Below are 25,787 nucleotides of genomic sequence, written 5' to 3'. Positions count from 1 at the left end.
TATAACAGCTTAGAAAAATAAGCAACAGGCCTCTGTGTTTCCCCATGCTCTTGTACCAAATTCCTTTAGCATGGCCCTGTTTAACATCCACATATAAGTCCAATTCCTTTTCCGAGTCTGGAAGAGGTAAGAGTGGGGCATTAACCAGTTTGTCTCTTGATTTTATAAAGCTTTGCTTTCCTTCTTGTGTCCATACCATAACATTAAGATTGTCTTGGGTTAAAAAGTCATATGAATGTCTGGCCAAAACAGAAAAATCCTCAATCCATGCCCTGCAGTACCCCATCAACTCTAAAAACTGCTGTAGCTCCTTCCTTTTTTTTTTTTTTTTTTTTCTGCCGTAGTGGTACTTGCAAAATTCTTTGTATTCTCTCTGGATCAATACACCATAAGCCTCCAGTCAAAATGTGTCCCAAATATTTAACTTTTTTCTTTTTTAGTAACCAATTGCTCTTTATCCTACACCATAGGGGTAGGGAGATGACTAACAAATTAATCAAGGAATGATAACAAAATATTTTCCCCTAAAGTTTTCCTATAGCCCCCACAGAGGATAATTACCTAGGCCTGCATAGGGACACCACCATCCCTACAAGGCAGCAGCTGCAGAATTGGCCTCAGAACTAGAATCTGCCAATTCTAGTTCTCCACAACAAACCATAGACTGGTGGGGAGTTCCCCACAAAACAGGAGTTGCAGAATTGACTTCAGGACTGAAACCTGCCAACTCTGGCTTTTCACAACAAAACACACAAAAAGCAGAGGGGCATGGGTCCCTTCCAAACAAGAGCCTTTAGGCTCCACACAAAACCCCACATAGAAAAATGAATTTATCACTATTTCCACTATCCTTTTCAGAGAAACTGTTCAAACCTCTAAGCCTACAGAAGAAATCACAATTTCCACAACCCCTTGAATAATCCAAGATCATTTCGACAACTTTTCCCCCTTAGGGATAAAATTGAAAGTGGCTCGAGAGACCCCTGTATCTATTAGAAAACACACCTCCTCTCGATTCAGACCCATCTTTAGAGTTAACAAGGGCTCGCTCCAGTATGGTGGGTCCCTGGTATAATGGGAGCCCTGAAACCCCTAGCAATCCATCTGCATTATCCTCTGTACTTCCTCCTCCTCCTTGTTCTCATTCTCTTTATCACACACGGTATACCAAAGCCAGTCTCTGTCCTGCTGCAGTGTCCAAATGCTGCCCCTCCCCCACCGGCAGTCCCGGTGGGCATGGCCGGCAGCACCACAGGTGACCAGGATGTCCCACATCCTCACGGGGGCCGGCAGCCACTGCTGCCCCTACCCAGGGATGGTGGGATTAGTTACTGCCTGGCACTGAGCCCCAACTGCCCCACAGGCTCCATAGGCTCCACAGCCCATGCTCCTGGTCTCACACCTTCCACTCCTTGCCTCATCCATATCTCTCCACACTCCCCTTCAACCAGTTCTGTTCCATCAGATCAATACTATCCAACCATCCTCTGTTGTCAGGATTCCTTCTCGACTCCCCTTATTGACTCCTCTGGGCAAGGATTGTCGAGACCCCTTCTTGACTTTTCCTTAATTACCTCTGGGAGAATGTGCAAACCAACTCCACATTCTTCCAAGGGATTCTTCTGAGATATTTTGAGATTGTCATCTCTTTTGCCAGGGCCCCTTCCTGGCTTTACCTTTGCAACCCTCCATGTGTGCCTTGTTTTACCTATACTACCCTCCATGGGTTGCCTCTCAGGTTTACCTGTGCTACCCTCTGTGGGTGCCCTCCCAGGTTTACTCCCTGAAGATCCCGTTATAATCACTGGTGAGATTTTCAGTGGGTCTTCCCTGTGGACTCTTCACTGACCCCACTCGTCCACCACTTGTCTGTCTCCTGGACAGTCTCAGAAACCCAATCAGTCGCCTGGTGACAGCCAGCACCAAGGGGAGCTGATCACCAAAACTGGGTGAGGCACACTTTCAGCTCAGCTCACTGCAGGAAAAAAGTGGAAATATCCCAGACAACATCCCCAAAAATTGTCAAGAAAATTAATCCACAAACACCAGAAGTTTATGTCCAAAAAGGAGACAGAGGAGTCCTGTAGCTTCATTCGAATAAAGGGAAAGGCCAAAGGGCATTTCACCTTCAGTCTCTCAAAATTTTTAGAGCATGCCGCTGCCTTTTTATCCTAATTTCCTGGCCACATTTCCCTCTCTGTTTCCCCACTGGCTGAGGTACTTGAGAGGTACAAATTTCCCAAAACACCTAATACCCCATTCTGATATACAGCCCCCCATTTTTCTTTTTCCTTGGGTGTGTCTAGGTTTGAAAGAAAGGTATTTGCTAAGGAATGGCAAGAACCCCTTTTTCTGAGGTGGAGAGTGGAACCCCCTCCCTTCTAATTATTATAGTTTGAAATCAGAGGCATTCAAGCAGAAGATATGGGGATAGGAATAACAGTTCTTTACTAATATATCTAACAAGGCAAACAGCAGAAACAACAACAGCTATAAAGATTGACGGCAAAACACAACAGTATAACTCAGTTCCAGTCCCTTTTGGCCACAGGCTCCCTCTCCCTGCGCTCAGTTACCGGTGCTGTGGGCAGGGCAGGGCCCGTGTAGCTGAAGAGGGCTGGGTGATGGATGCAGTGGCCCAGGTGTGTGAGAGGGATGGAGGAGGGACTCCCTTCCTCACGGTGTCGGTCGTGGTGCTCAGCAGAGTGTCTGGAGGTAGTAGGATGAAGTGGGAAGGCAGCAGAGCGATGTCCGACAGCAGGGAACATGGCTCCCGGCATTGGGATTGCAGGGAGGATGCTAGGTAGGAGCCCTGGCCATCTTCCTTTGACTCCATGAGCCAGCAAGAGAGCGAGAGCAAGAGCCCAGGCCCCTGTCCCATCTTTCCTTTTCCAGTCCCCCCCATCCCCCACCCCCCTGCAAGAGAAAACTATTGCTACTAAGATGTAGCCAGAAATACTTAGCATAACAATGGGGAAAATTCTAAATAAAGAAAAGGGAACAATTCAACCCCCAATGTTGTGTCTGTTTTTTTTCTCTAAATCTAGAGATGTAGCACAATTTTGAGTGAATAACAGTCTGTGTCAATTAGAGGTATTCCTATGGAATTTATGGTTCCTCCCATTGCTCCTTTCACCTCTCTGTATCTGGCCTTATCTACCCTTCAGGCCCACAGTTTGTTTGTAAAGACACCTTCTTCTCATTCCTTTCATAATAAAATTAAAACCTTGGACGGTTTTGTGCAGCATATTTAAACTGGTAGATGTTTCTTCTCCTGCTACCTTGGCTAAGATGCAAGGCAGATGATGTACAATTTGGGTGACAAGGAAAAAACTGAATTGTTTTTCTGCTGCTGGCAGTCGGGCAACCACTGCAGCCCTAAGAGGCAGCTTTTCACTCCCCACATTTGTGGAGAAATGACCATGACATGGAGCTCTCCTGATCCCTGGGGCTGCAGAAGACTGAAGACATGGCCCCTTTGCAGGTAGGCAGCAGATGCTTGAAAAAGAATCACAGAAATCCTCAAACTCTTCCAGAGTGTTGGGGTCAAGCAAGATGAAGGCTTTTGCCTAAAGCTGTGGGAAAAATCTCCTTAGTTATTGTGAGTAAAAACTCACCCATATCGCTGCCTGGGAGTTTGTATGTTAATGTTTTTAGCAAGTTCTCTGCTTCGCCTGTTGTTCTTGGTTCATATTTGCCACATTAATTTTAATATTCCTAATCATTGTTCTCCATTGGACTCTCACCCTCAGACTCTGCCCTCAACCTACCTTATATATACTCTGTATCCACACTGGCCCTCGCCTTTTTTAGTTCACCCCATACCAGGCTGTTTGGCTTCTGTACATTTGTTGGGTTTTACTATTAAAGACCCTTTGGTTTTCGGGTCACTAAATTGTGCCCATCTCTCTTTTATTCGCTGCCCTCGGACTTTTGCCAGTTACTCCCAGTAAGCTAATGCCCAGCCTTACAATCTGGGTCTGGAGATTTACAGGTGGTGCCCGAACAGGGACCCCTGATATTCAAGGGACCTGTTGGAGTTGGCGAAAGTCCCTTAAGCTGTCTAGGCCAATTTACCTTCTCAATTTTCTGATCAGGTGAAGATCCAAGGCAGGCCTGGTGAATGGCCAAAGACTACAGCAACTTCAGTGGCTTAGGTGTTCAGGAAGAGCTACCGAAGGAACTGGGGAGGTGTTGGGCCCCAGTGAAGTTCCCTGTGGTGACCGTAGTAAGACAAAATACAGGAGGAAGACCTGCAGAGCAGGTAGGAGAAGGGAAACCTTTCATCTGCCCCATTATATAGTTTGCGATATAGTTTGATGATTCAATTTTGTAGTTTACAAAAGGAAGTCTTTAGAAAAGAGAGACATATATGGATGCTTAAAATTTAAGTTGGCAACCCAGGGAAAGGAATTCTGAACACAAGAACTAAAAAACATAATTAAATGGGTGTTCAAAAATTCTTCTAGCGCTACTGCACCTGATTTTACAACAGTGGCATTTTGGGACCTGGTAGGCATTAAATTGTATAATTCAGCCACTAAAAGAAACAGTTCCACCCAAAAATTTCTACCAGTGCTTTGGCTAACCTTTTCTGGATCTGGCCTTATCTACCATCAGGCCCATGGTTTGTTTGTAAAGACACCTTCTTCTCATTCTTTTCATAATAAAATTAAAACCTAAGACAGTTTTGTCCTTTACAGCATATTTAAACTGGTAGAATTTTAGTGTTCTGACACTAAAGTCAGAAGAAAAAGAAAAATTAAATTATTCAGAAAAACCTAGGATTGCTACCTCTTTTTCCTATCCTCCTCACCCCTCAGACCATCCCAGAGGTAGATACAGGGCCAGGATTGATAGTAAAGCATATGCCTGTAGTGGGCTTAGATGGAATAGGAGTTTGGCGAATGACTCCACTGTCCTGTGTCCACCTCCAACTCCTCCACTTTGAGACTCGAGATGGCAGTACACAGTCCATCTTGGATCTCTCCTGCTCCATCCTACCCAAACCCTTGCACTCTTCTCATCCCTCTTACACTGCCAACAATAAGCAGTCCACCAACATAAATCCTGATTGCTGTCTTAATGAGGACCGCCATCTTAACATCAGCAGCCATTTTGAGGACATTACTAACTGTCTGTCCTCCAGTCGATGCATTGGTCCATCAAGAGATCCCTCCTCCAATTCCACCTTCAACTCCACCTCACGGCATGCCCCTTCTGCCTCAGGCAACTCCTCTCCTGACATCACTGGAACTAAGTTAAAAGGCCACACCCCTTCTGATGAGGCCAGAACCCCTCCCACCTGGGCTCTGGAAGGGCCTGCCTTTAAGATGGTGACACCCAGGTCACCAGCACTGAGGCCTACCCCAAGGCCTATCTTAAAAGTCCCAAGCCACACTCACAAATACCAATGTGACAGAAGAGTAATTGTGGTGTCGGATGATTCCTCCTCCTCCTCCTCTTCCTTGTCATCAGAAGAGGACCTCCGCTTATAGGATCTCAACAAAGACCCCTGGGAAAAGATAAGGAAGGCTGCGGTGAAAGAGGGCAAGAGGGAGTTGGTCTCAAAACTTAATGTAATGCCGGTGCGGTATGCAAGGGCAGGTACTAACCCTCGGTGGGAATCTTTGACCTTCAGAGAAATCAAAGAATTATGCAAAGCTGCTCACAAATATGAGAGGGACTCACCATATTTTGGCAACAATGTTAGCCACCTTCTTTGCACACATGCTGACCCCACATGATATGTGCTACCTTATGACATCCTAACTCTCCCCCACAGAGTATTCCCTATGGGAAATGGGGTGGAAGCGTTTATTAAATAATTATTAAGAGAATATGCAGCAGATCCAACAGGGCAGCCCTCACAATAGAACCGGAGAAGGGGGTCAGATGAGCCCAGACCAACAAGCGGAGAACCTTTCTAGGCCCAACCTTAACATCAAGGATGTGGCTAGGAAAGCATTATTACAAGTGCTGGATGAAAATAAACCAATTTTAGGCTTTGCAGACATTAGACAAGGCCCAGACGAGCCTTACATGAAATTTTTAGACCAATCAAAACTGGCCTTAGACAAATTGTCTTAGACGAAGCAAGGGAGGAATTATTATAACAGCTAGCGTAGGAAATGCTAATCCTTAGTGTAAGAAAGCATTGCATGCACTCCCACCTCAGCCTGAGCTGACCAGCACTTAGATCAATACATGCAACCACTTAGCCACTCAAAAACACTGCTGTGCCACAGGCACAAGTCCTGGCTGAAGCATTAACAACTTTTCAGCAGAATTCCAAAAAACAGCAGGATCAAAAACCTAGACTTTGCCACAACTGTGGTAAAGAAGGACATTTTGTTAGGGACTGTCAAAAACTAAAAAGAAGGATATTCCAAAAGCACTGTGGGTGTAAAGCACATTGTCATGAAATTAACAGATTTCACCAAGTGCAGGGATGTGGCTGTCACCAGTCGAGAAACTGACAGCAGAGCATGAGGCAGCAGCGTGCAAGGACACAAGCACCCCTATCACCTGTGCCAGAGATCATCAGCAACCAGCAGGTCCACTGCTTCAGCACCTCCTCTCTGACATCCCTGCCACAATTCCCCCAGGTACCTGTCTGGAGCTGTCAACCACCCAGCCAGGGATCCTTACAGACTTTGTGCACCATGCAATCTCAACGGGACAATTAGGCCCAGAACAACAGCCACAGGAGTTTTTAGTTGGAGTAAGTAGAGCCAATGCTGAGGGATTCTATGTTACACTATCTGTATCATCAGTGACATCATCACGAGAAATCACAGTACTCACCAGGTGCCGAGATCCCCCATGTTTCATATCCAAGGGACTAATCATTGCACAAGCATTTATTTTACCAGAATCAGACTTCGACACCCTCCATCATAGCGTGGAACAGGAAGACCAGCCATGGACAAACAGAATTCACTTGAGTCCTAAGACATCTCGACAAGACCATCACCCTCACTGGACTTGTTGATACGAGAGCAGGTGTGATGGTAATTTCCACATTCTATTGGCCATCAGAATAGACTCTAGTGCCATCTCTGGACATCTTATCAGGTATCGGTGGTCACAGTGATTGTTTCCACAGTTCACATCCTATCAGTTTTGAGGGACCCAAAAGTCACATTGCTACAAGACCATTTGTAGTAAACGAGAGAGTAGTCCTATGGGGGAGGGACATCTTATCTCACTGGGGTATGAGGCTGGAAATAAATATTTAGCATGGGTCACTGACAAGCACAACACCCTGAAATTAACTTGGATGTCAAACAAACTTGTGTGGGTAGATTAGTAGCCCTTGCCATCACAAAAAATGGTCACACTAGAAAGATTGGTAAAAGAAGAGTTGAACAAAGGTCACCTTGTTCCATCTACCGGCCCTTGGAACACCCCAATATTTGTTATTGAAAAATCCTATAGTGATAAACAGCATCTCCTACAAGACCTTAGGAGAATAAACAATGCCACTGGGGAAATGGGGTTCTTACAGTCTGGCCTGCCTTCTCCTTATATGATTCCTAGGGACTGGAAATTAATTATTATTGATTTAAAAGACTGTTTATTCAACATCTCCTTACATCCCTACGATGCATCAGGATTCACTTTCTCCATACCATCCATCAACAAGGAAGCTCCCTTAAAAAGGTACTACTTGGACAGTCCTACTGCAAGAAATGAAAAATTCACCAACAATATGCCAATAGTATGTAGCAAAAATCCCTTCTCCTGTCTGCCTTAAATATTCCCATTCCATTATATGGATGACATCCTTTTAGCCACAGAGGATGATTCATCACTAAAGACCATCCCTGATTAAGTCATTTCAGCTGTGCAGGATGCCAGATTCATCGTGGCTGTAACTGTCAGTACCTGTGTCAGGTCCAGTCTGTCACGATGTGCCCAGATAGGTTGCCTTGCAAGAGACAGCCTTTCTTGGAGTCTCAGGCACATTTCAGCTACAAGGTACTAAGATACATACAATGCCTAAAATTAGGCTATTAGCTTTTTTGTGAAATCAGGCTTGCAAGTACCTCTTAGCTAGCAGAGATTGAGAGATGCCATCGAGGAGATTCCATAGAATCTTTATTTCTTCTATGAAGGGGGTCCTGTTCAGCAAATCCAATGGGTGGGGTCCTATGGGGACTTTCATAGTGTCTAAATGTCTTGAATTTGGACAAGTAAAATAAGGGATTCTGTAAGTAACCAATCTACAAAAGATTTTAGGAAAAAGAACCAGTTATCTAAGAGAAAAATGGACCACTAGAATTACAGAAAGATAAAACAGGAGTATACAGAGGGGTGACATACTTCTTGGTATTAGTCATTCTAATTCATCAACTTCTTATCTAAGGTATCATGTTCCACAGGGACATCTCTTGGAGGTTTGCCTTTTCTTCAGAGATGGTCTCTGCTCCCTTCACAGTGGCAGACGAAAATACAACTACTTCCTCCATGGAAGTACCTCAGGTACAGGATTACTGAACAAACTGTGACATCTCAGTTAATTAACTAAGAGACAACCCAGAGACACTCAATGATGTGCAACAGCTCTTGGGAACAGTCAATTGGATTTGACCCTTATTAGGAATTACAAATCAAGATTTGGCCCCTCTATTTGACCTACTAAAAGGAGATACCGCTCTAAATTCACCAAGGACATTAACTAAAGAAGCCCAAGATGCTCTGAACAAAGTGTCAACAGCCATCCAATCACACCAGGCTCACCAATTTAACCTTAATTTACCTTTTCTGTTTGCAGTTTTAGGAGAAAACCTTCAACTTTATGACCTCATTTTTCAATGGGATCCAAAAATACCAGACCCCTTATTGATCCTGGAGTGGGTCTTTCTATTGTATCAATTGGGAAAAACAGTTACACCGTATCATGAAATTATATCTCAGTTAATCATGAAAGCTAGATCCTGAATTATTTCCCTCTCAGGGAGAGATTTTTCAGTTATATTTTTATCTGTTACTTCTAATCATTTAGAATGGTTAATTCAAAAATCTGCTCTATTCTAATTCAATTTGCTCTAGTAAATTTTACAGGACAAATTTCAGTTCACTATCCTAAACATAAGTTATTACATTCCTCTTTCAAGTTAATTTTAAAACCTTTAAGAAGCCATACCCTTCTTAACACTATTACTTTTTTCACAGATGGCTCAGGGAAGTCTCAAAAATCAGTAATTAGCTGGCAGAATCTGTATGCACAAGAATGGAAGTCGGACATTGAAAAAGTAGAAGGCTCACCACAGATTGTGGAACTAGCAGCCGTTGTCCGTGTGTTTTCCAAATTTATGTTTCCTTTTAATTTGGTTACCAATTCTTTTTACATTGCAGGTGTAGTGGAAAGAGCAGAAGGATCCCTATTGAGACAGTCTCTAATGATAAGTTATATGATTTACTTAAAAAATCAATTTCCTTCTTTCCTTTAGAAAGCAACCTTATTTTATTACACACATTTAGTCTCTTACTTCTCTCCCAGAATTCATAGCAAGAGTTAACACACACATAGACCGCTTAACAATGACAATACAAACAACATTGCCAAATTTCTTCGAACAAGCCCGCTTAAGTCATTCCTTCTTTCACCAAAATGCCCATGCACTTATGAGGATGTTTAATGTCACTAAAGATCAGGCAAAGATGATTGTCCATTCCTGCCTTGATTGCCAAAAACTCTCAATGTCATCAGTTGGAGACGGGATTAATCCCCGAGGTCTAAATAGTTTACAAATCTGGTAATCTGACCTGACTCACTATCAATCATTTAGACAATTTAACTATTTACATGTATTAATTGACACCTTTTCGGGAGCCATCTTTGCATCAACCCATAATGGGGAAAAAGTCAGAGATGTAATAAAACACTTCCTCCAAGCTTTTTCATCTTTAGGCATTCCACAAGAAATTGAAACTGACAATGGGCCAGGATATATTTCTCAAAAAGTGCAAGAATTTTTTAACCTATGGGGCATTAAACACACTACAGGCATACCCCACTCCTCTACAGTCCAGTCTATTATTGAAAGGGCCCACAGATCATTAAAAGACATCTTAGAAAAATTAAAAGAGGGAGTAGAGGTTCTATCTACAGTAGAGAGACTGTGCAAAACCATTTTTGTTTTTAATTTTTTTAATAATTCATTTATGGAGACTGTCCCACCAATTTTTAGACACATCAAATACCACCCAAGTGAAGTTGAAAGGAAGACCACCAGTATTAATAAAGGACCTTGAAACTGGATAGGTTTCAGGGCCTTTCCCTCTTATCACCTGGGGAAGCAGATTTGCTTGTGTGTCCTCAGGTGCAGGACCCAAGTGGATTCCCACCAAGAATATCGACCAGCAGAACATCAGAACCAACCAGAACATCAAGTACAGCGGCTGTGGGAGCTCACGACACTACAGGAAGCCTCAGCAGAAGACAAAAGGGAAGACAGATCCAAGACCACGACCAGACATGACTCCTGCTCACTGCTACCATCTTGGGCAATGCCATGCATCTCATAAAGACCTGGAAAGTCCCACAGCCAAAACAAAACTTTTGGGTAACACTAGCTAGTACCATGCAACAGGAAACCTTGTGTCTGTCAGTAGCCACTCCAGACACCCCCTTTTCCACCTGTCTAGTGGGGTTGATTGCAGTTGAGTGGCCATTAACTGAGGATGCCATCCGCAAATTGCGTCCCCATGATAAACAGATTCATAATCCCATGGATAACTGGGATTACTGAGCCTGGGAATTGCCATATGCACCACTACAACCCCAAGAATTGTAAATTTTGGGATCTGTCAAAATGGATTTCTATGTTAACTTGCATTATATAGCTAAATCAGAGGCGATACAGGGAACACAGAATGGCTTTGATATTCAACAAATCAGAGATAGACAAACAATATGGTGGGATGTTTCCCCCAGTCATCTCATCTATAAAAACAAAAGCATGTGGTGTAATTACACCTCACTCATCCTTTCTTGATCCAGTGATTCCCCATTACAACTACCATCAGGAACATGTCTCATCTGCAGGGACAGAGCATGGCCTGCCATTCCATCTCATATCAAGGGTGGGCCATGTAGCCTGGGGAGGCTTATCATGCTGACACCCAACATCGTGATGATCCAAAGCAAAAAGATTAGGCAGAAAAGATTCATTCACCAATTTGAGGAAGATTATGATGACAAAATTCACTTTTGGAATTTCGGTCAAAGAGTAGCAGTGTCCACATTGGCTCTTTCAGGTGCTGCAGCAAGAGCGTTGAAAATGTTAGATAATCTTGGGTGTTGGATGAGTAGGCAAACCAATGCTACATCTAAGGCATTAACTGAGTTACTGTCGGATGTAGATAGCATTAGGCATGCCACTCTACAGAACAGGGCTGCTACAGATTTCCTGCTGCTAGCCCAAGGACACAGCTCTGAGGACTTCGAGGGCATGTGCTGTATGAACCTTTCTGATCACATCTATCAACAAGCAAATCTATCAAACATAGCATTCAAATTCTTAAGGAAGGAGTCCAGAAGCTTCAAAAGGAAGATGGAAAAGACTGTTTTGATGGACTGTTCAGGTGTTTAAGTTGGCCAAAGTGGCTATTGTCTGTAATTAAGATGGGACTGTTAATTCTTGTTGTTGTTGCAATTGTGATCATGTTGTTGCCTTGTTTGTTGAGTTTGTGTTGAAAGTTTTTGGGAGTTCTCTGTTGTTAGAAAAACAAGAACAGCGAGATGTTGAACAAGACAAAGGCTTTTGCCTAAAGCCATGGGAAAAATCTCCTTAGTTATTGTGAGTAAAAACTCACCCACATTGCCCCCTGGGAGTTTGTATATTAATGTTTCTAGCAAGTTCTCTGTTCTCCCTGTTGTTATTGGTTCGTGTTTTACACATTAATTTTAATATTCCTAATCGTTATTTCCCATTGGACCCTCCCCCTCAGACTCTGCCTTCAACCTATATTATATATACTCTGTATCCACCCTGGCCCTCACCTTTTTAGCTCACCCCATATTGTGTTTGGCTTCTGTATGTTTGTTGTTTTAACTATTAAAGTCCCTTTTGCTTTCGAGTCATTAAATCAAGCCTATCTCTCTTCTATTCACTGCCCTCAGACTTTTGCCGGTTACTCTGAGGTAACACCTGGCTGTACAATCCAGGCCCAGAGTGTTACACCAGAGGATCCAAGGAGAGCAGCACCCATTCAGGCTCTAGGGGTGTTGCACCCCTGCCCATACCTCAGGGACACCCATTTTGCTGCCCATATGCTTGCAACACTTGTCATCCACCCCCACAGCTCAGCATCCTTCACTCCAATACTTATTCATCTACCAGCTCTGACTACTGAAAGGAACCAGAGATTTATATCAGGAGACTTTAAATATAGAAATAATTTCGTGTAAGCACTTGCCTTTATTGAAAGACGGAGAAGGGACAGAAAAGCCTTTATTTTTTTGACTCTGCAGGAAACAAGAAGTTAAATAAGTAAATGATAAAAAATGAAAATCACAAAGTGATTACAAATATGAAAGATGTGAACACGAAACTGAAACAGCCATTTAATCAATATAAAGTACAGAAATCTAGCAATTGGCCTCTTTTCTTGATCCTGTAGGGATGCACAGAGGAGGCAGCTTGATGCAGTGTCATCAGTCCCAGTTTGGCAGCTGAGTGCCCAAACCCTCTGAAGCTTTTCACATACAAAACGCTCTGCTTTTTGGATCACCTTTGAAGTAGAGTGGCTTTGATTATGTAAGAAATTAAGTAAAGATGAAACATTAATTGGATTTTAATTGCTCTAATAATGGTAGGAATCTTCACTGTGACTTAAATACTTAAAGGTTAAGACTGTTCATTAAAATGCCTCTCATACAGCTTCTTTATATTTTATACCTCTCTTCCCTTACTCCATAAAAGTCACACCAGTGTATGCCAGGTTTACTCCTAAATGCCTGAGATTGTTTGGACTGTTAGACAGTGATATCTGCAAATAAGAACATTTTACCACAAGCAGTTTTAAGGTTGAGGGATTATCTAGTAAGGTACCAATAGCAGAGTCCTCAGCTTGAGATATTTACTTACACCAATCATCCACAGACCAGGCAATAACAGCCCTTTGGAGACACTTGACAGCAGTGAGAGGCTGCAGGGGCAATGTTGTTACAGGGTGGGGAAATCACATTGTCCAACAGGCAGCTTCCACTACCTGACAGGTTGCATGGCTCTGATGGTTTCTACCATGGAGAAGCTGGCCTTGGGTTTCTTCATGATGTACAATTGGCACAATAAATCCACAGGATCTTGGAATAGTAGTGCAAGACATTAAGATTTGTTTTCTCCTTGCTGTTCTTTATGTGCTCCATATGCTGAAGTGAAGATGGGGACAAATCCCATCAGCCAGACACAACCATGGGAAGCAACCTTGCCAGGCAGCTTTGGTGAAGAAGCTTCCAGTTCTGATCAAGGCTGGCATTAACTGCATTTTGGAAATTTGTGTGTGTTTTGGTTTAATTTGATTTCCTGATCAATGCACCAAAATAATGTTATAGTTTTGATTTGCTAATTTAAATATACTTGTTTTCTGTTGTGAGACAGAACCAGGAGTAAAAGCAAGGCAGGCCTAAAGCTTAAAAGGGTATAAAAAGAAATTTATTAACTACACAAAGAAAAAGAAAGCAGTAAATTCAGAATAAGATTTTTTCCTCCCTCTTCCCATTCCTTCTTAACAGCAACATATAAAGACACTCCAGTCAGTTCCCCACTTAAATAATCTTATTCAGTTCACTTAGAGAGAGGAGCTTCCTTTTGTTTGGCTAAAGGGATTCCTTTCCCAAGAGGGGAAGGAAACAGGTTTTTTTTAACTTTACTTTCACGAATAGCAGCCGCCAGGGAACCTGCAACCGTGTGGCACTTCTCCCAACTTCACAGCTGTCATGGTGGCGAGCAGTGGTGGAGTGTCGCGACCTTCTGGGGAAACGTCCTGAGAAGGACATCCTAGAGGCACAGGCACATCCTCACTCCCAGGTGGGGTGACCAGCTCTTTTGTGAGTCCCCGCTTTGGCCAATGCTGGAGGAAAGGACAGGAGCTGCATATGGTGATCCAAGGTGAAGTTTATTGGTCTTCTTCCTCAGAGGGAACCAGGGATGAACAAGCTCAAAGAGGCTGAGGGAGTAGGGTTGATATAGGAGGGCTAGGGGGTAGGGAGAGCAGCTAGCGAATCATCTGAGGGCTCAGAGGAGGTACAAAGAGGGAAGGGCCAATGGTATACAGACCATTTATATGAGATAGGGAGGCATGCTGGGAGTAACCTTTCTGTAACCATTATGACGAGGGAGTGCCTAAGGTCATTCCCTCCAAGGGAGGGAGGCAGACACTTTTATGGTTAGGCTTTCAGCCTCCACACACAGGCTTCCCAGAGCTGTGCTTGTGGGCCATGTCAAGCTCATAGGGTATTACTTTTAAGAATGAACTGTTCCAAAGCAAAAGTTCTTTTCATCTTTTTTCTCTCTGCACATGCTTCATCCTCAGAAAACAGAGATCCCCTTCTTTCCTCGGGGCAAAGATCTCAACACAGGTGGTTTTGGTCAAACGATTTATCACATGGAACACTCCAACCCCCCCATGTTTTTCTCCACGGTTTATAGGAATTTCCAGTGCAGTAGAGTCCACCTTACAGTTCACAAAAGGATTTTCAGCCATCTTCACAGCATCTCCTCATTCTCCTTCCATCTAAAAAACTTAGCTTTTGCTTCACTGACTTTGGAGTATCTCCTGGTTTTTTCTCCCTCATTCAAAGGAAGGTCAAAGGTCTGCAAGTCTTATCCGAGCACTAAAGAGTTAAGGTTTCACACAGAAGTTGCAAAGAGTGGGCCAGGATTTCAAGACACTCAGGCTGCACTGGGAGGGTGAGGATGGGGGACGGCTAAGATCTCATTCAGCCTCCCTGGGGCCCAGCTGTAGCACCCACTGCCCATGGCCACCCCTCTCCTTGCCGGGGCATGCCAGCTTTCCAGAGAGGGGGCCTGGCTGCTTCCCCCAGGCCATGTGGGCTGTTCTGAGGTGGCAGCAGGGCCCCACCGAGCTGCTAGCCAGCAGGGGAGAAGGAGGGGCGGGGGGGGTTCAAGATTTTTTTTTAAATGAGCCTCTTCTCTTCCTGCCCATCTCGGCCCCTGGTAGCAAAGCGGCCTCCCAGGCCCACCTTGGCCTGGCCCAGGCAAGAGGCCTGGGCCAGGTTAGTTACCTTGAACAAAGCAGGAAATGAAAGAGAGCCTCTTTCCGGATTACCTCCTTCAAAATATGTTTTCATGGAGAGAACTAACTTTCTCCAATTGGTTTCTCAGGCTGTGTCACGATCCGCTATTAATGCAGAGCGGGGGTCGTGATGGTTCTTTTGATCTCAAAGGTGCAAACAGGCAAAAATGCAGGGGACAAAGTCAGTTTATTCAACAGCAGAAAATCAGTTTCATATAAAACAACAACAACAACAACAACAACAACAACAACAGTGTCCCGCCTTTTGCACCAGTAGATCTTTTGTGAAATTCTGACGACAGAACCCTCAAGCGAGTCTGGGGATGCTCCACACCAAGGTGTCTGCAGTCTGCGGGAAATCAGAAAAACCCCCCTTGCTTTCTAGACAGGCTCACCCATCCAAGGTGGCCAGCTAGGTGCGGCTGGAGTAAGACTTCCTTCCCCTGATACAGACTACACACAACCTTGCATCCCTTCTGCCTGCCAGAAAATCCTGTCCGTGACGCCAATTTAATGTCATGATCCGCTATTAATGCAGAGCGGGGGTCGTGATGGTTCTTTTGATCTCAAAGGTGCAAACAGGCAAAATGCAGGGGACAAAATAAATTTATTCAACAGCAGAAAATCAGTTTAATCAACAACAGCAATGCATTTCATCAAATGTCAACAATTCAGTTACGGTAAAGGGGAGAGGTATAGGATAGGGAAAGGGGAAGGAAAGGAAGGGATGGGAGAATAGCTACCAACAGACGAGACAGGCGTCCTCGCGGGTCATCCGATAGACGAGTCTTCGTCCATGGGGAGATCTCAGGGGTCTTCTCCAAGGGGTCTTCATCAGTGGAGAGATCTCAAAGGGTCTTTTCCAGAGGGTCGCTCTTTTATAGTCCTTCTCCAAAGCGAGTGGCTTCTGGCCAAAAGGTGGGAAGATTTATGGACCATTGTGTGGTGCTGCAGGAGACAGGTACGGACAAGCAGTCCTCAGTTGGTACAACACAGTCTCTGGTTGGTGCCACAACAGCACAGTCCAGTGAACACAATACACCAGCACACAGTCATGAGCATCCACCTGGCCCGGCCAGTAAACCATTGTTTGGAGTCAGCCTGGGTGGGGTCCTCAAGGTCTCCTTGCGACGGTCGGGAGGCAAAATCGAGGGGAACTTCGGACCGACCCTTACAGGCTGTCAATAGCCAAACCAGCCTCCAATTGGTCCCATCAACTCACAGAGGAAGTTCTCATAGAAAAAAACCACTCTGACTCTGCCCTTCTCCAGGTGTAACCAACACAGTGTGAAAGTCATTGCTTGATACCTATGCGTCACCTTTTAATACCTCAGTTGATTATTTCTTCTTCTGCACAAGGAAGTTTTCTGCTTTGTTGCCATCCCTTTGGCAACAGCAGCTTTAACTCTTCACACCATCTTCCTACCACAAACCTGAGCACAGGCTTTCCAACTTTAATAACCAAACTATCCTTTTAGATTCCTTTTGGGATGCTGTGAGCACAAGAATTTATGAATGCCAGGTGAATGCAGATTTTTCAGTCACTTCTTTTATTCCTCTTTTCCAAGCTATCATAAGAGCAAGAGGAAAATTTTTTAAAACTGCTTCCCCCTTCCCTCCCCGCCTTTCTCACCTCTTATCTCCTCAAACAAGAGACAAACCCCATTACCTCCCCACCCTCGCTTTCCGTGCCCATTCTGCCCCATCTCACATCCCTGCACATTCCCCCTCTGTCCCTCACAATATTACCATCCCCCAAACCTTACCAGCTAATCCTCCCCCCTCCAAGCTTTCCAGCCCCCCCCCCGTTTCCACTGCCCTAGCCCCCGCGCTCCCTGTTTCGCCCCCCATCTCCCTTACAGCAACACTCCCCACCCCCACCCAGAGTCCACCTCCCACTATTCCCATAGCAACGGATCCTACCTCTGCCCCCCCTCCCCCACTTCCTGCCACGAAAAGCACTGTCTCCACGGAAACTGACATTCCTGCATCCTCAAAAGGTCTCAGATATCTAGCCGCCGCTCCAATTACTCACCCCGCTCCACCCCAAAACCAAGTCCTGCCCTCCCAAACCACAGCTGCCGTCTCAAACACTCCCTCTCTCCCCCAGCCCACAAATCCCCCCGACTCCAACCCCATAGTGAAGCCGCAGCCCATTGCGAACAGCCCCCAGCCCACACAAATTCACCTTCCAGCAGCTGCCTCTGTTCCCGTACCCCCCCACAAAGTGCCTTCTACAGAGTGGGGACCGCAGCCACTGTCCCTCTGCCGATCCCCCGCTACGCACCTGCACCCTCACAAACCATGCTCACCTTTGTTCAGATGTCCTCAAACTGCACTAAACTTGAATATCCTCCCCCTCCCCCCACAAACACTGCAGCCTCTGTCCCATTCGTACCCAGCGCTTCCCAAGTTACACAAACGAATTTCAACACCACTTTCCGGGACCCCATGTTTTACCTTACCGACTCGATCCTGACCCCTGCCCCAGGACACTCGTTCCCAGTCTCAGCCCCCGGGGTCTCCCCCGGCCCAATTTCCATTCCCAGAACTGTCTTACCGTCTTCCCTTACTGCTTCTCCAGTCCCTGCCATGCCATTTCCCCCTCCTCCTGTCCCAGCCTCTTGTACGAATTTATTCCTTTCTCCAACAACCATCCCCACTCGCCCCAAACCCCTCCCCTCCTCCACCGGTGCCCATCCAGCCCCAGAAACCCATATCGCATCTCCCTAACGACCCTCCCTGCATGGCAATCCCACACATACTCGTCCCTGGGCAGGCATTGGGTTTCAACACCATCGTGTGCGCTGTGCCCATGCAGCAGCAAAGGTGCGCAGCTTGCAGAACTGAGATTGCTGCAGCGCCAGCGCCACCTTGTGGGCAAACCATGCAATGCAACCACATACAATCCTTCCAGCCCCCCGTCCCCCGCTCACATTCTAAAAAGTGTCGCACCCAAAGAAGACGCTCCTCTTCCTCTGAATCCAGTGGCAGTGATGCCTCTGATTCAGAAGATGTAGATCCATGGGCAAATGCAAAGCTTAAAGCAACCCAAGATGGTCATTGGAAATTAGCCTTTCCTGTGATTTATAAACAAGGCCACAGGGGAGGAGTCACAAACAGATCACAATGGCAATCAATTGACACAAAACAATTAACAGAATTGACAAAAATTGCAAAAGACCATTGCAGATCAGCACACATTTTTAGAAATTTCTTAGAAGCATTCTTTTCAGCATATGTCGTGGTTCCCCATGATCTTAGAAATCTGGCCAATTGCATTTTCTCTCCCACTCAATTTATATTATGGGAAAGGCATTGGAAAAAACAATTAAAAATACTATCTGGTAAATATTCTAAAGATGCAAATCAACAGAATTTTACTGTCAAACAGCTAGCAGGAGAAGGTGATTTTTCTAAACCTTCAGAACAAGCTAACTCCATATCTGAAGAAACACTGCAAGACATTGCTAATGCAGCCAAAACCTCATCCCTTCTTACACCTGATGACTCTATTCCTACTTTGCATTTCTCTAATATCAAACAAGGAATAGATGAGACTTCTATAAAATTCATAGACAGGCTCAAGGATGCTCTTGAAAAACAAATTGAGAGCACAGAAGCTCAAAAAGAACTTATAAGTAAACTTGCTTTAAGCAATGCAAATGAACAGTGTAAAACTATTTTAAGAGCTTTACCAATAGATGCTGAACCCACCATCGAGCAGATTGTGGAAAGCTGCACACGCCACATGTCCACTGAAAACACTGTGGCCAAAGCAGTTGCTAAGGGCATTGCTGACGGGGTTTCTGGAGCATTTGCAGCTATGGTCTCCAAAGACAATGTTCGTTGTTTTTACTGTGGGGAACTTGGACATTTTATAAAATACTGCCCTGACAAACCACCCATCCAAAACCCCCACAACAATTACCACAAACCCCAAAGGCAACAAAGACAACAACAGCAGTCAAAAAACTTCCAATGCAGCCCGGTTACAGCTGCAGGCACAAAAGCTGCCTTCCACCCAGCCCCAACGATGACAAACGAGGGACATCAAAGCCCATCGTTCTCGAAAATTCCAGACTACATCAAACAGACCCAACATTTGGGGCTAGTTCAATGGGAACCAGGCATCAGTTGGTAACTGTTTTGTCTTTAAACATTACAGATGAAAAATTTTATCGTATCCCCCACAGGAGAGTATGGACCACAAGATGGTCCTTGGGACATTTTAATCCTTGGTGACACTTTCCATGGTCCACCAAAAATTTCTGTTTTATCAGAATTACAAACTGTAGCACCTGGAAAAGAAATCTTTGTCCAGTTGTGTTGCACGGACACTCCCTTTCTTCTTCCACAGAAAACACCTATTGCACAAGCCTTCCTGCTTCCAATAAATCACATGGAACGGATCCCTCTCAACCCTACAATAATGTGGGCACAAATTATGAGTCCAAACAAACCCATCCTCGAGTGCAGCCTTTTCTGCTATGGGGAAAAAAATCCAAAAAACCAAGAATGATAGACATTGGTGCTGACATCACCATCATTGCCCGTTCAGAATGGCCACCACACTGGGAACTTCAACCTGTAGCAAGCATGCTTGCTGGAACTGGGGGAGTTGCCATTTCCATGAGAAGCAGACAGAACGCCATCATCAAAGGGCCTGAAGGAAAATTAGCAACCATCCGACCATTTGTGGTGAGACCCGCCCTCACCCTATGTGGCAGAAATGCCCTATCCCAATGGGGGGCTTCTTTCCAAGTTCCAAATCGGGATTTCTGATAGGGGCCATTGAAGAGCGTGCAGTCCCACCCACACTTTGACTCACCTGGAAGAGCGAAGATCCCATCTGGCAAAAACAATGGCCCCTTTCAAAGGTCAAACTGTGTGCATTGCAAGCCCTCCTTGAAGAACAGTTAGCAAAAAGCCACATTGTTGAAACTACTAGCCCATGGAACTCGCAAGTTTTTGTCCTGAAAAAACCTGGAACAGGCAAGTGGAGACTCCTCCATGACCTTCGCAAAATCAACAACGTCATTGAAGACATGAGTCCTCTCCAGCCTGGCCTGCCCTCCCCATCAATGCTGCCTCAAGACTGGACACTTGTTGTCAGTGACATCAAAGACTGTTTTTTCAGCATCCCATTGCATCCCCAAGATGCACCACGGTTTGCCTTCTCAGTCCCCTCTTTTAACAGAGAGGCTCCCCTCAAAAGATATCATTGGCTTTTCCTTCCCCAAGGACTCAAAAACTCTCCAACCATTTGCCAATGGTATGTTGCTCACATCCTTTCTCCTGTTCAAGAAGAATTCCCAGAAGCAATCATTCATCAGTACATGGATGACATCCTAGTTTGTGCATCAGAAAATATCTACTTAGAAAAAGCTGTTAAAACAACCATTCAAACCATAGAAAAAGCTGGATTTGAAATCCGTGAAGACAAAGTACAGCCCATGAAAGTATCTGGGACTTCAAATCTGAGAAAGGACCGTTGTAACCCAGCAGCTCTCCATACGAGATGACCCAAAGACTCTAAGAGACCTACACAGTCTGTGTGGATCCATCAACTGGATTCACCCCCTACTGGGAATCACAACAGAAGACCTCACCCCTCTGTTCAACCTCCTCCGTGGCAATGAAGACCTGGACTCCTGTCTTGGTTTGAAAGACAGGTATGGTCTAAGGAAAGGCAGGAGCCCCTTTTCTGCGATGCAGAGTGCAACCCCCCTCCCTTTTAATTATTTTAGGTCCAATTCAGACACCTTCAGGCAGGAGATATGGGGATAAGAATAACAGTTCTTTACTGGTATTTAACAAAGCAGAAAAACAACAACAGCTATAAAAATTGGCAACAGAAACAGTCTAGCTCCGCTCCAGTCCCTTCTGGCCGCAGGCCGTCTCCCTGTGCTGTTACCGGTGCTGTGGGGGCAGGGCAGGCCCCGCGCAGTTGAAGAGGGCTGGGTGATGGCGGCCGCGGCCCAGGGGTGAGAGGGGATGGGGAAAGTGACTCCCCCCTCACGGTGTCGGTCGTGGTGCTCAGCAGAGTGTCCGGAGGTAGTAGGGTGAGCTGGGAGAGCAGCAGAGCGATGTCCAAAGGCAGGGAGCGTGGATCTCAGTGCTGGGATGGCAGGGGAAGATGCCAGAGCAGAGCCCAGGTTGTCTTCCCACTCCAGGAGCCAAGCGAGAGAGCGCCCGGCTCCAGACCCCCCTATCCCACCTTTCCTTTTCCAGTTCCCCCCCTCCTCCCCCTCCAGCCACCCCCCTACGAGAGAACATTATCTGTCGTTTTAAGGTGTAGCCACAATTACTTAGCATAACAATGGGAGAAATTCCACAGAAAGAAAAGCGAAGCATTCAACCCCCAACAACTCCCCAGGCACACTCACTCCAGAAGCCCGGCAATCCATCACCAAAGTTCAGGAAGCCCTGTCTTCACGTCAAGCACACAGATTTGAGCCAAATTTGCGTTTCCAGTTTGTCATTTTAGGAAAGGCCCCTCACTTATATGGACTGATTTTCTACTGGGACCCTCAACTCACAGACTCCCTGTTAATCCTTGAATGGATTTTTACAAGCAATCAGCCCACAAAGACAATTACCACATTTCAGGAAATCATGACACATGTAATAAAAAAGGCCAGAACCCGCCTCTGCTCTCTTTCAGGGTGTGAGTTCACATGCATTTACCTGCCTCTGACCATGGGAGATTTGGAAAATTTGCTCCAAACAAATGAAAATCTTCAATTTGCTCTAGATAGCTATACAGGCCAAATTTCTATTCACTTACCAAAACACAAACTTTTTAATCAGAATGCAACCTTCAATCTGGTCCCAAACTTGTTCAAAGTAGATCACCTCTCAATGCTCTAACTGTTTTCACAGGCAGCTCAGGCTCCTCCCACAAGCCTGTCATGACTTGGAAAAACCCCAAAACTGAAAATTGGGAATCTGATATCCAAATTGTGAAGGGATTTCCACAAATTGCTGAATTGGCAGCCTTTGTTAGAGCCTTTGAGAAATTCAAAGACAAACCCTTTAATCTGGTCACAGATTCATCTTAAGTAGCTGGTTTAGCTATGAGAGCAGAACATGCTTTTCTCAAGGAAGTTTCCAATCCAAAATTATACCAATTGATTTCTGCATTAATAACCCTCATCTCCAACAGAAAACTACCTTTCCATATCATGCCTGTTAGGTCACACACTGACCTCCCAGGTTTTATTACAGAGGGTGTCCTGGTTTAGGGCAAATTTGGGGGAAAGCCTCCAGAAGGAGCCCCCAGAAAGCAAACCCTCACGACTCCTCCCCCCACCACTGGGTTCGGGAAGAATTTCCTCAGAGAGGAGTGGAAAAAAACCTGTTTATTTAACAAGCGAAACACTCCCCAGCACAAAAAGAAAAAAACAACACCAGATGACAAAAACTCTTTCACCACTCTGAATGGATGACAAACTCAGAAAGTCTCTCCTGCAAGTGGTCACCCAGTTATGGGTCTCCGGCACTGGGGGATGACTGCTACCGATCACAAAATGCAGACTCCCAGTGTTTCTTGGTGTTTCCCAGGTCCCTGCCCAGAACAGGTTCAGATGGTATTCAGGAAAGGGAGAGAAAAAAAAAAAAAAACAGTCCAGAGAAAAAATTGGACTGCCTAGTTAAACTAACTAATAAGCAAAAGCAAAAGCAAAAAAAGTAGGAGCAAAAGCAAGCAAGCAAGCAAGCCTCTCCTAAACACAGACCATGGGGGAGGCGAGCCAGCTGATAATGAGACAAAACAAACTTTCACTTTCAGATTCAGTCCTGAAAGCACAGGACATAATACCAAGCACAAACAGAACACACGATTGGGGATATAAGCACTATAATGTCACCCTAGGACAGAGGGAAACACGAAAGTGGATGCACTGGCCATGCCCATTGAAACTGCAAACATCCCTAGCATCTTTGCTCAGATAAAGCTGTCACATTTATTTTTTCACCAAAATGTACCTGCCCTCATCAGAATGTTTAAAATTCCAAAATGTCAAGCAAAAGTGGTTGTTGCAACATGCCCAAGTTGTCAAAACTACCAAGTGCCCTCTATGGGCAATGGAGTCAATCCCAGAGGCCTGAATAGCTGCCAGCTGTGACAGACTGATGTGACCCATTTCCTACCTTTTGGAAAATCTAAGTATGTGCACGTGTCCATCAACACGTTTTCTGGAGCAATTTTTGCATCTGCTCATGCAGGAGAAACTGCCACTCACATCATCAAGCATTTTCTCCTAGCATCTGCCACTCTGGGAATTCCAAAAAATATCAAAACTGATAATGGATCCGCCTACATCTCTCATAAATTTGAAGAGTTCCTCAGCAAGTGGGGAATTCAACACATTAAAACCATCCCTGGAAATTTCACAGGACAGTCCATTGTAGAGAGAACTCATCAAACCTTCAAAAGAGTCCTTCACCAGCAGCAGAGAGACACAGAAATTTTATCTCTGGTGGAAAGACTCTGCAAAGCTCTACATCATCAATTTCCTAACTGGCACCAAGTCAGAGCCAAACCCACCAATACTCCAATACTTTGCAAACTCAACCCAAGTGAAGCTCACTGAAAAACCACCAGTGCTGGTGAAAGACCCAGAAACACATCAAGTCTCTGGACCTTTCCAATTAATTACTTGGGGAAGGGGGCATGCTTGCCTCTCGCTGCCATTTGGACCAAAATGGTTCCCAGGAAAAAACATAAAACCATACCTAGGCACAGCGAAACCTACTTCAACAGACAACAACAAAAGCTCCCCAGAGTCAAATACAAGACCTCCTCAAAACCAGACCAGTTCTGCTTGGAGAAGAAGACGCCACCAAACATCTGCACATGAAAGAAAAAATCGCCCTGTCACACGACAGCAGACGATACAAAAACTAGGCCACACTCTGCTGTATCAGGCAAATCATAAGCCAGACATAGTCTGGCAACAAAGTAACCTTTAGTTAGATGTTACTACCTCTACTAAAACACCCTATTATTCACCCCCAATAACTTTTACTATAACCCCAATCCTATGTTCTTTTCCTTATCCCTATAGAAAAAAAAAAAGGGTGGGGGGTAGGGACAAAGGAAGGAGATGAAGGAGAAAACCCTAACCGTCTCTTCCCCCATCATAAAACTAACTGATTTTACTTATATTCCCTATCAGAAGCCTCACCTTTGTCCAAAGATGAAAATTATCTCCGTTGATGCTGCCCTCACTGCTGCCTGGATCCTCTTCGCCGTACCATATGCCTTCAGCTGGATCAGTCCATAACCCAAACATAATGTCTGGGTGACTTTAGCAAAGACATTAAAACAAGATAGCATGTGCCTGTCCATGGGCAACCTTGATAACCCACTTCCCACATATTTGGTAGGAATTCCTTTTGCAGCAGATGAGTGGCCCGTCCAGAACTCAGAGCTCCTCCGCACCACTGGTAAGAGACCAAACCCAGTTGACACTTGGAACCATTGGACAAAAATACTGCCAAATGCTCCTGAGGAACCCCAAGAATTAGATTTGCTGGGGTCCTCCAAAGCAACATACTGTGTCAAATTTTATTACAAAAGTCCAGAGCAAATTTGGCCTGGATTGAGTCAAATTAGAAGCACATACAGAAAATACATATCACCCATCAACAAAGCCTATAATTATCCTGATTGGTGCAATTACACCAGTCATGTTCTTTCTGAATCCTCTCTCCACCCCAAAACGTTACCCCGGGGAATGTTTCTTGTCTGTGGTGATCAAGTTTGGGCTGGAATCCCCTCTCACCTTCAGGGGGGACCCTGTAGCCTTGGCAAGCTTTCTACCTTCACCCCCAACATTACCATATTGCATAATTGGAAAAAGGAGAGTGAATCAAAATGGAAAAAAATCTTACACTGAATTTGATGAAAGTTGTGACCCTAAATTGTACAATTGGAACAAACCCACAAGGGCTGCTGTCTCCCTGTTTTTGCTATGGGTGGCTGCAGTAACAGCCCTCAGTGAAATTACTCATTTAGGGTGTTGGCTCAGTAAGCAAGCCAATATTACATCTGCTGTTTTGAGTGACCTTTTAAAGGATGAAGAAACCACAAGACACGCTTCCCTGCAAAATTGAGCTGCAATCGACTTTCTGCTGCTCACCCACGGACATGGCTGTGAAGACTTCGAAGGAATGTGCTGCTTCAACCTCTCCTCACGGTCAACATCCATCCATGCAAACATCCAGAAATTGAGAAATCTCTGGAAGGATCCACAAGTGGAAACCACCCCAGACTGGCTCAATGACCTTTTTGGACAATGGGGACTGACAGGGTGGGCTGCATCTTTGGGGACTTTTATGGATTTTAATTGTAATTGTCATTGTATTAGTTATGTTTGCATGCCTTGTTCAATGTTTTAAAAAAGTTGTCGGAAGCGCCTTTTTAGTAAATATAGAGAGAGGAGTTCTAGAGGGAGCAGAAAACATTTTTGAAGCAAAAACCCTCTCCAAGTCCCTGGAAAACAATGCCT

The 25,787-nt window shown here is 44.9% G+C and overlaps 2 long non-coding RNA genes across 2 annotated transcripts in view; both read right to left on the bottom strand.

The window, feature by feature from the left end:
• LOC148221995 (uncharacterized) overlaps positions 1-25,787 on the bottom strand; it is a 90,330-nt gene that overhangs the window by 32,782 nt on the left and 31,761 nt on the right. The gene's annotated exons all lie outside the window — the stretch shown is intronic.
• LOC148221996 (uncharacterized) lies at positions 15,439-19,065 on the bottom strand. Its single transcript, XR_015807016.1, has 2 exons — positions 18,036-19,065; positions 15,439-16,838 (listed from the first exon to the last, which is right to left on the bottom strand). It is a non-coding gene; the product is annotated as an uncharacterized LOC148221996 (long non-coding RNA).

The sequence above is a fragment of the Sturnus vulgaris genome, chromosome 15 (genome assembly GCF_052056855.1).
Source record: "Sturnus vulgaris isolate bStuVul1 chromosome 15, bStuVul1.hap1, whole genome shotgun sequence".
NCBI classification, from domain to species: Eukaryota; Metazoa; Chordata; class Aves; order Passeriformes; family Sturnidae; genus Sturnus; species Sturnus vulgaris.
The sequence above is the reverse complement of the archived record's forward strand: the minus strand, read 5'-3'. Positions and strand labels throughout refer to the sequence as shown.